The following is a 12213-nucleotide window of genomic DNA, read 5'->3' on the forward strand; positions in this document are numbered from 1 at the left end:
GCAGCGCACATTTCGGTGCTTTATTTTGGTGCTTTTTTTCCTGAGATGTCATACACTTTGGATTCTAGCCAATCATTTTACGTTTCCGAGGATAGTAGGCGGACCCAGGTACGTATGTTCTTTTAGAGCAGAGCTACAGATTAAAAATGCCCAAGGCGAAGCGGTCAAAGTCTGGCTGTACTTCACAGTAAAAGATGCAAACTCAGCAGCAACAAGTGCTTTAAGCTGATACTGTGATACTGTCAAAGGAGGTAACACCTCGAATCTGATGAAACACCTGGCGACGCATAGCGGGGGTTTTAAGCCGAGAAATGCGCCGTATTTGATAGCTTGCTGCGAGACCGAGCACATCTACTGCGGGTGTGGTGCCTGTTATCGGACCCGGAGTTAGCAACATCCCCCAAAAACCCGAAGAGGAGAGTCCTGGCCCCTAGCCCTGCCAGTGTAGCAGAAATGATGAGGATGATGATGGCAGCAGCAGCCGTTCTTCTCTGCGTGAGTAGCTAATTTACGTTGAGTAGGCTACCCACGTGATTACATTAATGCATGTAAGGTGAACTAGCAAACATCATCATAGCTACATGCGGCTGTCTTCTTGTTTGATGGCAGATGCTCCCTGCACCCTGGCCAAAAAGGCTAAAATGACCAAAGAAAAAGTGGAAAACAGCTAAACATGAGAGGTTTTTGGACAAAGTTTGTGTTTTTTCCATTGATTAAGCACTGCTTCCAGCCAAGAGTGATACCATATATGCCCCATAGCTGCAGAAAAGGCTAACATTGTTATCTTTTTACAAAAACTAGCTGAACATGAGAGATTTTTGGACAAGTTTGTGTTCTCCATTCTTTAAGCACCGGTTCAAACACCGTTTTAGCACCAGCACTGTTTCAAAAGTACCGGTTTGGTACTAGTATCGGATAAAACTTAAACGATACCCATCCCTAAATGCTTCTTTGTCCTGCATTTGTCTAGTTTTCTGTATTTGTTTGTTAAACACACACTGATCACAATGCCAAGTTGCTTGATACCTCTTTAGCAATAACTTTGTTGCTGCAACAAAATACTATCTTATGCCTGAGAAACTATATTTTCTCTGGCATCGTTCATAGATTGAGCAAAATGAATGGGAACAAATCCTGTGTTTTTGTCACAGACTGCTAGTAACAAAGTGCCTGAAGATACAATTTTAAATTATTTGCTAAGTTGTCAGTTATGTAATGACACAACACAGGTTCATCTCTGAGTTGGGTGCCTTTATTCTTGAATAATTCAAAGATGATTGTTAAAAAAAAAAAAAAAAAGTACAAGAAAGTCTGGCTCCTTGGAAACAAAGTATAAATAAATGAGGGGTGGATTAAGACTTTTGCACAGTGCTTTATGTATACAGAGCCAAGCTTGTTAAGGAACAAAAGGAGTCTTCCCAGAATGAAAGAATAGGATCTATGCCCCTGCAAACATGTGCACATAATTTTGAAAGCTTTTTATTACAGATTCTACAATTTCTGATCAGATGTGTGTGCTCACAAGTTTGTCAGCTGCAGAAAGTGTGTATAATGCTGCTGTCTGTGGGTGTTTACTAATATCTGTGGATTAATTGACACGTCTGCTTGCTGGTGTTACTGGTGTCAAGTAAATTGAGAACAGGCAGTGGTAGCTGTCATAAATGTTAGGGTGGTGGTTCCACACGCTATTTGCAGCCTTTTCGGTTCAAGGTTTTGCTTCTCCTGCTGCCCATGTTTTGTCAGTTTAGAGTTTGTTCACTTTACTTTATTCTGCACCATGAATACAAGTAAATATTACAAATATTTGTTTTTAGATAATGGGAGTCCACTAATAATAGGAACATAAAACTATTTCTAGTGTCATTCATTTTAGATTTTGTGTTATTAATTATTTTCCATTTGTACCAGACGTGTCCTGTGCATTTATTAGTTGATTCCCTTTCCAGAAGAAAATAAGGGTTGGTTGTTGATCGAGCACGCAGTCCTGCAGGATCGGACCCTCTTGAATAGACCCCATTAAGTACACCTAGAAATCAGTAGTAACTGCCTTTTAGACTGACGACCCCTTCTACTAGTGAAGCTTCCAGTCTGTATAACATTAATATTCATTTTCTTGGTTTTAACGAAGCAGGCAACAAGCATGGGGTGCCTCGGGAGCACTGCGTTTAGCATTAATGGAGATACAGTCAAACAACCAAACACAGAGGGAGGAAGTTGGCTGTCTCCTTCCCCTGGGCTCCATATTAATGAGACAATGCCACACTGCAGCCAATTACAGCCACTCCCAGACAGATGCCTTTGGTCTTAGACAACCTCCCACTGTAGATTCAACCCCCACCCCGAGTCGCCATTCCTTTTCATGAGCATACATATGTCATTTCTCTCTGACAAAAATCCATTCAGGAAATGCATTCCACAACCTCTCAAGCTCATCAGGTTGGATGGTGCTCAGATCTGTACAGAGATGTTAGTTTGGGTTCAAGTTTAGGCTCTGGCTGGGTCAATTAAAAGCATTCACTGGGTGGTCCTGAAGCTATTCCTTTGTTATCTTGGCAATGTGCTCAGGGTTGTTGTTCTGTTGGAAGGTGAACCTTCACCCATTCTGAGGTCCAGAGCAGTTTGTAGCAGGTTATCATCAGGGATGTCTTTGTACATTGCTGTAATTCCTGCAGCTGAAAAACATCCTCACAGCATGATGCTGCCACCACTACGCTTCACTGCAGGGATGGTATTGACCATTTTGGAATAAGGCTATAGAGATTGACAAACCACGTGTCTTTCACGCATTGCATGCTGGGTACTCGTGGCAAAACAATCCAAGCAATGCATCAAACGCAAACATTTGCAGAACCGCAAAACGTTCATTCTCCGGTTCCAGTACCTTCTTGCTTTTTCTTTGCCCCCCAAAAAAGGTATGTACAAAACGAAGGAGAACAATGCCGGTCCGTACAAAGACAGACTTGACGAAAAGTCAAAGAAAAGATATGAGGAAAAAAATCACAGAATGAAAAGCTGTGAATACTTTCCTTATGCACTGTATATATAGTTCCAAAATATGTATATATCGCACAGGATTATCTGTGCCTTTAAAGTGAGTTTCCCACGACATTTGCACAAATGCACCCATTGCACTTACTGGTTTTTGAATTGTGCCCTCTCTGCTTAGACTGCTGCCCCCGCGACCTATCCATAGAGAGATGGACTGCTGAAACACTCTACTGCCAGTGTGATTTGTTCCTTGCACATTGTAATTTCTGAAGATTCTTTCTATTTTTTTCTGTTTTACATTGTGCTGAAATTCATCTTGGGCTTGATAAAAGTTCTAAACCACAACGTATTTTGAACACTGTAAGAAAATCCTAGTATTTTGACATTGTCTTATAATATGGAAATTAAAAAGGACTGAATCTGTCACAATCTGGCAGCCAAGAAGTGTGTGCAGACAAAAGACTGGCCCATTTCTAGAACGGATGCAGACAGATACCAATAGGGGCCTGGGGACCTGAAAATCGTTGGGCTTGGCTGGTATTCAGGGTGAATCAAGGCCAGTAGTGCAATGCATGGGCCTCATACAACTCAGGGGAGGGAGTGGCATGACTGGAATTAATTTTCTGTGATTGAGGCAATTGCCAAGGTTACTGCAGAGAATCAAACAGCTGAATGTCATAGGAAGTGTTGTTTTTAGAGTTACATCCTTAGTCACAGCTCATACAAAGAAGATGGTAATTACAGCTTCACGTTATATCTCCTGGAAAAAAATACTTAAGTTACATCATGTAGTGTTAACTTATGTAACACTTATGGTGTTACAGCACAAGAGACTTATATTAAACCAATCCAAATGATTCCTTGTGTGAACAATTATAAGATGCACACAAGGTGCACATAACAAACTGAGTGACAATAATTTATTTAAATTATTATTAATTTATTTATATGGCAAGGTAGCCATAGGTAATTGCACTGTAAGTATAAACGAAGCTAAAGAACTGAGACCGACTGAAAAGAGAAAATTTTGAACATGCTGAAAATATATAAATGAACAAATAACAAACAAATAAAAATAACAGATAAGTCCAAAGTTTTTGCTTGAGATTTCTCCAGATGGCAGAATGCCATTCAGTGGCGTATAATAAGGGCAGCCATCCTGGAAGACAACACTCAGACCAAAGGTGACTGGTGAAACAAACAAAACGCACACACACACACACACACACACACACACACACACACACACACACACACACACACACAGTGGAAGTTGAGAGAGTTTCTCAGTGCATTAATGATTTTATGCACCAAAGCCAAATTATGACATTAACCAGTTCAAATACTGTATGCAGAAGCTGAAAAATACTAGTAAGAGCCACCTGACAGCGGTCATTGTGAACCACAAAATCCAGCTGCTTTTTATACATATACAAGCTTATATATTAATTGAACTGTGCTTCTAAGATCTGTTGCAATTATCATTTAGAAACATGAATAAAGTGGCGATGTCCAGTTATGAGAAGAATGCTTGTGTTTTATATGAAAGGTAGAACATCAGTATCATTCTATTTCAATTTTAAAATAGAATGAATATAAAATCAATATTACATTTGTAAAGTGAAACTAAAAAGTGGGTCTTTTTGTCTAAAGGAGATGTAATTATTTTTTTACCCTTCACCTCATTCACCTTTATTCACTGAGCAGTATCTTGTGCCCTCTAGAGAATTAATGGCATTTCTTGTGGAATTGCATTAACAAGAAGTTAACTCTTTTCCTTGATCTCGGTGGAAATGTCATAGGGTCAAGGAAAAACTTTAAGGAGGATTCATAAGCAGTAAGAAAATGCAAGCGCTAGGAGAATCCAACTGCACTTCTGCTAAGCTATATGTCTGTGAAGGTTCTCAGTTACCCAGGTCATTGTAGACTAAGGAGCTTGGAAAGAAAAGCATCTGGACTTCTTTAACGTTCCTTGAAGATGTTTCACCGCTCATCCATTCAGTGACCTGCATCTAAAGGTCAAAGGTCACTCTTTTGAGGATGCCAATGTTCACAATTTGGACAGAGAGGACAGACTGTTTGAAAGAGGAGTGAAAGAAGCCATCTATGTCCACTGTGAGCGACCATCTTCGAACAGAGGTGGTGGCTTACAACACCAACTGTCTGCCATCTATAATCCAGTTTTGAGATCCCTTCACAGATGCCGTTAACACCCACTCACACCCTGGGCCTTTGGCCTCAGTAAATCACATGATAGGGTGGGGCTAGGTTTCACAATGGGTTAACCCGAAACCTTGGCTGATTGTGCCCCAGGGATGATCTGATATCGTTGTGTTGGTGTTGTTCCTGGAACAACATAGTAAATGTTGTTCCAGGAACAACATTGCAAGTGACCAATCACATTGTTGTGACGTTATTCTTTGGCGCGCCAAGCCATTCGTGCATTTATGAAATTCCAATGTTGCAAGGACAATATCAATTCTGCTTAGCGTTTATTAAAGGGTTAGGGTCAGGGTCCATTGATCGGCAGACAGAGGCGGTTTCTCGCAGCTTAAGTACAGTTTTTTGTTTTACGGCGGTTTTTCCCAAAGTTGCAAAAGTATGACGTCACAACATTCTGATTGGTCACTTGCAATGTTGATCCTGGAACAACATTTACTATGTTGATGTGGGAACAACACCAACACGACAATATGAGATCGTGCGTGACCCAGACCCATTTTCACCACTTGGCTTGTGTGATTAGGTAGAGGATCAATAGGAGGTCCATGACCCTCTTGGGGACACTCCCATAGTGCTTAAAATCTGGGACTCTCCACCAATTGCTCTTAGAACTGAAGAAGCTTCCCAGATGAGAGGTGAAACGTCTTCAAGGAAACTTAAAGAACTCCAGACGCTTTTCTTTCCAAGCTCCTTAGACTTCTGCTAAGCTATTTAACTATACAATGGTGGATGCTGGTGACCTGACTCGGTATATGTGGAAAAATTGATCTAGAGAGCGATAATAGGTAATTTCACATCATTCTGTGGATTAAAATGAAAAATGAGTCCCAAACTTCAGCTTTTCAGTTAGAAACACTGCAGAGTAGTGAGAACTTCTGAAATCACATAATGAGCAACAGGTGCCATCATCAGTTAGTGTCGCTGCTAGCAATAGTCACAGTCAGGCATCTGTAGTAAAGATAGAGGTAGAGTTGAAGCAGACACATTAGTCCCACTGCCAGCATCAGGGCTATCATCAGCAATGGAAGTAGTGTTTGCTTGGCAAGGTTTGTAAACGACAGCTCTCGAGGGTCAGATAAAGCAAAAATCAGAGAATGGGCCAAGAGTCAGGACAAGCCACAAGACGAACTGTGTCAGCAGAAGCTGTTTGCACACAGTGATGGTGGAGTCTGGAGAAATGGTGATGGCATCTCATCAGTTCTAACCAAGGAAAAAAGACTCTGAAAAAAGGCCCTGCAGCCTTAGAGATGAAATGGCTCCTCAAACAGCTATAACCTGTTGCAGGTTAGCGAAAGAAGGCTTTCTTTTTCTTTGTGTGTGTCTGTGTTTTTTTTTTTTTTTTTTTTTTTTTTTTCCTAGTCTCATCTTTGACTCGCTCAGATTATATTAGCTCAGAACAAACTCTGCACTATCACGGTTTCAAACTGGTGTAAACATAATGACTTTGAAGACTGGATAGATATGTTTGCAAAAGGAAAAGGAATAAATACTTTTTAATTTTTGTGCTTTATTCAATGCTCAGCATAACTGGTTTCTGTGTGGTGTGCAATGGCAATGTCACAGATTATTTTTGTTGGTCTTTTTACTGGTGCTCTGAGGTTGCTTGACTTTTAATGAGCGGGTTATGAAATGTAAGATTTACCATTAATATGCTAGGCACTCTACTGCTACACCCATAACACACACATAGATGCGCACACACCTTCACATATCAGTACTGACTGTGGTAATTAGGGTTTTCTTTCTTTGTCTGACATGGAAACATAAGATTTGTGACCCTACCTACATAAACAGACCCTAGGAAATTGTCTCTCAACCACCAAAAGCAACAGTATAAAGAAAGAAAATAATAAAAGGCTTACCATGAGACCTCTACAAAAAATATATATTTGTCATTTGAAAATGCAAAGACATTGATGATTTTGTCACAGTCCAGGGGCAGTGTTTACTGCCAGCAGTGCTAGGTTACCGGTTCAAGAGTCCCCACTGCTCTTTTTCCAAGTAGTTTTTCAAATGGCACACTTACTGATGTGATAGGAAGTCTCAAACATGTTCTTTTCAATTCAGTACAAGCCTATAAATGCATCTTTGTAGGGCTTCATTAGGGAGAGCAACTCTTGAGGGCTGGTGATAGCATGTGCATGTTATTCTTTTTTTACGCAGCAGGTAGAGCTCTGCAAAATCTCATTTCCAGGTTTTAACTGAGGCATCATACATTATCCATTATGACACACGCACCTGCTAAACCAAAAAACTAAGTGGGCGTAGGTCAAAAATTCAACACCTATTACACCAGTTGGCCAATGGGTTAAATGAAATATTTTTGTGTTTTAGTCTAAATATTATTTTATTTTATTTTTTAATTATAGTATTCACACAATAAAAAAAATGAGAATTATATTAATGAATCATGGAAAATCATTGGGGGTGCTACAGGGGTTTCATGACTTCCATACAGGTAGCTAGAGAATCCCAAAAGCCGTCCGTGGGGCTGCCTGTGCTGGGAAATCTGTGTTGCATATTTATATTGGTTGTTCTCAATGTGACATTGTTTCCACAAGACTGTCACGTCAGTCTGTTGTTGTGCTCAGTGATTCTGTGGTTGCTCTTTGAAAATCTTTTACCTTTGCTCGCATGAGTGAAGTAGCACTGCTTAGAGCTCAGGTGATTGTGAATTGCAGCAGTCTTTCAGACAGACTCTCTTTAATTATGCTGTAAGTAAGATATGCTTGGTTTCCCTCTTTGTCTGTTGGCTGTCAAACCTAGAAAGATTCTGTGATGTGACTACACATATAACTAAAATGCAGTTCCAGCAGAATACGTTACAATATGCATAATGTCAACCATAGTAGTTAGCACACACAGCAAGTATGGGATAGTATATATATTTTACTGTAAGTATCCAGTAAACTGGACAGGACAAAACTTACTACATTCATAAAAAACTCTAAACTGTTACATTTAATTTTCTATTTCTACCATTTAGTTTTTATTTTTGATATTTATGTCTCCAGTTATCATCTGATTAAACAGTGGGGTATTTATGAATCTGAAATACTGAAAAATCAAAATATTTTGTGGAGGGGAATTTAACCAAATATACAGAGGATTCAGGTCGAGGGTCGAGTTGAACACATGTAACTTTTTTTTTCAACAAGTGTGTGTAATGTTGCACAAAAGATTATTTTCGCTACTGAAAAAGTATTTTTCTGTACTTGATCAACTTTGTGTAATTACATAAAGCCAAATTACTTCCTAATATTGCTTAAGTGTGTACCTTGTTCCCAGTGTATTGATGGAGTAAAGCTATCTGGGGTTTCCATTAACATGATGCTACTTTTTTCTGAGCTTTTGTGCAGGAATTTGTGGTAATACCACACTAGCTTTTTCAACTTGATTTCTTTCAGCAGCAGAAGGTGCCATCCTTAGGTTTCTTTTATGTGCAGGTAGAGCTGGGCGATATGAGATTTTTTCATATCACGATATGTTTTTTTCATTTCAGGCGATAACGATATCTATCACGATATAAGCCAAATAACTATATTTGTAAGATTTAAATGTGCCGTTGCTCACAAGTAAAATGTGAAATAATCAGCAGCTTGTTTTTATTTAAATATTTATTTCCCATAATAAGTTCAACAGGGTAGATGTACTTAAGGAACATGAGACTTTTTCAGATAAATAAAGGCAAATATTACAAACTACACAAAAGGCAGCCGCTAAAGCGTTTAAGTTTCAAAATAGAACAAACGAAACAGACTAAATTGTCAATTCCACTTAGAAACAAAATATTAATTCTAAAAATAAATCTTAGTTTGTTTTACAGAAGAACAGACAAAACTGACTAACTTTTGTCAATATCAAATAAACTGAGAACTAAAAGGAAATTCTCAATCTCTCCTTGTTGTATAGCTGAGCTTTTCAAACAGTTTTAACAGTTACTTTAGTCTGACAAAAGCCGAATGACGAATTAGCGCTTCCAGTCAGAGACTGAGGCTACGTCCACACGTACACGGGTATTTTTGAAAACGGAGATTTTCCGTTTCGTTTTAAAAAAATAATCCCGTCCACACATAAAGGCAGAAATGAAGGAAAACGCTGTTATGAACATGCCAAAGCAGCAGGTGGCGCTAGATTCCTAACCGTGCAGAAATGTTGGCCAATCAGAAGTCTAGAAGCCTCGGTGGGAAAAAGTAAACAAAGCTGGGGCATAGAAGCAGAACCGAGTCGTATGTGTGGAGGGACAGTAACTGTGTGTATATGTAAGCATTTAAACACTGCAGAGAGTAGAATTAACAGTATTGTAGAAATTCATTTCACCGAAACAACAACGTGGCGCAGTGTGATGCATGCACCAGTTTATTGTATTTCCAGACTTGCTTTCGGCACAATTTACAGTGCACGCTACTCTGTTTTTTGTCAGACTTGAAATAGCCAAAATACCTTCACACTACGGAGCTTCTATGGCTCTTCCGTTCGACAATCTCTCCGGCGTTGGAACCATCATCTGTTTTCTCTTCGGTCACGCTCGGTTGATTTTTCTAGTCGGCACACTCATTTCCTCCATTACGCGCTGGCTGCTTCCCAAACAAACACACGTGCGGCTTGGCACTTGTGCTGTATGTAACAAGTCACGCGACGTGACGCTGCGGCTGTGATTGGTTCGGCTCTGCGCTACTGAATTTGGATTGGCTGACCTTTTTTTTTTTTTTTTTTTTTTTCTTTAAAGAGGACAAGAGCGGCGAGGTCTATCGCGATAGCTTAATTTCTCTAGGTTTGGAGGCCTATCTCCCCCTACCACCACTTCCCCTGCCAGTGGCGGACCCCCTCAGACATCGGTGCGTTGGTGGTTCTTTGTGTCCGGGGATGGGCGTCCAGGTACACACCGGCTCACTCCTTGGCGGCCGCTTATCGGGGCCTGGAGCCTGGGGCTCGCTCGGGCCACTTCGGAGGTGGGGTGCCCCCGGCCTCTCGGCCTGGGGCTCGGTCACTCAGGCGCAGCTGGCTGCCGGCGGAGCTCACGGGCGCGTCACTGCAACTCCCCCTGGCTTCTGCTCCGCGGCTGCTGAGTGAGCCCTCATCTGGGACTCTCCTCAGCTCTTTCCGGGACAGTGGCGCAGCTGCCCCTCTGTTGGTCTTCCTTGGTCTCTTGTGTTCTGGGGGCCTCTGGATGTCTGGAGTTTTGATCTCCTCCACACCTGCTTCACGCCCTGGAGGACGGGGCTGTGGCCCCCCCACACCCTCTAGCAGATTATTACATGAAGGAACCTTTTAAAAAAACAAAAAACAAGCGCGTCCATGCTCACAGGTGTACACACGGGTGATCACACCCACAAACTACACCCTTTTTGGCTCCTACCTCAAAGCACACTGTGTTCTGTTGATCTTATGTGCTGCACAATAATGTTTAACATTTAGTATTTACTGTCATATTCCCATATATCATTGTGATGTTGTTTATTCTATTACTCTTGTTCTCTTCTGCTTGTTTTCTTTTTTCTTTCTCAGCAGGTGACCCAGGTGATTGATATACGCATTTTTTTTTCTCTGCCCGTTCTGTTGGTTTTTGTCTTTTGCCCTTCTCCCCCGTCCCTCTTCTCAGCTGTTTCTCTTTCCCTCTTTCTTTCTCCCCTTCTTTCCCCCAGTCAAGTCTGTCCCGTATTCAGTAAGTGAAAATAAAATAAACAATAAAAGGTGAATCAAATGGACCATTACGGCAAGGCTGGGATGGTCAGTTTGGTAAAGTAAATCCGTTGGGCATCTTTCTTTGCCTTTAGACAACAATTCTGATGCAAAAGAGCCAAACGGGACAGGCAAAAAAAAAAAAAAAAAAAAAAAAGCTTAATTTCTCTATCGAGTAAAAGTTATATCGCGATACATATCGTTATCGTTCTATCGCCCAGCTCTATGTGCAGGTATGAATGTCATGTGAAAAAAAGAGCATTCTTCATTCTTTATATTTCTTCAGTCAAGTTTCAGGATATCATGAGATCACTGTAAGACTCAGCTACTTTTCTTTTGTGGGTGCTTGACTTGTTGAAAATGAAACTGCAAGAATAATGGGAGTGGACATTACTCCTCCATGAGAAATTAATTTGTTGTAGTAAAATATACAGTGCATCAAAATCTGACATTAACTAATTGGCATGATTAAATGTCATTTTAAGATAATTGACTGCAAATTGTCTAACAAGGCCACTGCACATAATTGTGTTAAATATTTTTTTAATTTTCGCTATTTTGTCTTCATTTTGCTGTACTTTATCAAATGCAAAATAAAGTAAATAGCAACATGATAGTGCTGTTAAAATAATTACTCCTGGGTCACTGAAACTCCCATTACAATTGACCAGTAGTTAGAAAAGTCCCAGGAGGTCTCCAATCTACTTTTTTTCCCTAATTGTGTCACAGGCCTTGTAATGTGATGGCCTTGTAATGCGTACTGCGCAACAGTACACGTTACAAGCTCCACAAAGATCTGTAGAACATACTAGTTAAAATTCTATTGCATCAATAATCAGATACACTTCAGATAGACTATAATTATAGTTCTGGATCTGCAATAAAATCTGTCTTTTGCATGAAAAATAATTGCAAAATAAAACAATGAAGTAAATATACTTTTACAACAAATATGGTCCTAGGACTCTCAAATCCAAATGAGGTTTAGTCATATGGAATGGTGATAAGACCTTGAAAAGTGAGAATGGTAATTACTATAGTCAGTAATAAAATGTAACAAATATGCACAAGTTAAACCAAAATTCTTGCTTGGAGTTTTTCTGACCTGTAAGAACATGCAGTACAGTATAAAAAGAACTAGGGCTGTGCTTTATCCACTGAAAACCAGACCACAAACTATGCCACTGGAATCAACCCCATTGGCAAGGACTGTCCAGCCTTGGAGAGCTCGTGTTTGGCTTTGTCCCTGAAACATCTCTTTGCAGCTGAGGTGTGTTCCATGGTGACAATTTGCTATTAGGTCTTAGTAATGCTATGTGG

The sequence above is a fragment of the Mchenga conophoros genome, linkage group LG2 (assembly GCF_057382185.1).
Source record: "Mchenga conophoros isolate Kocher_MC1m ecotype Shallow Benthic linkage group LG2, M_conophoros_male_GT1.1, whole genome shotgun sequence".
In the NCBI taxonomy this organism is placed as follows: Eukaryota; Metazoa; Chordata; class Actinopteri; order Cichliformes; family Cichlidae; genus Mchenga; species Mchenga conophoros.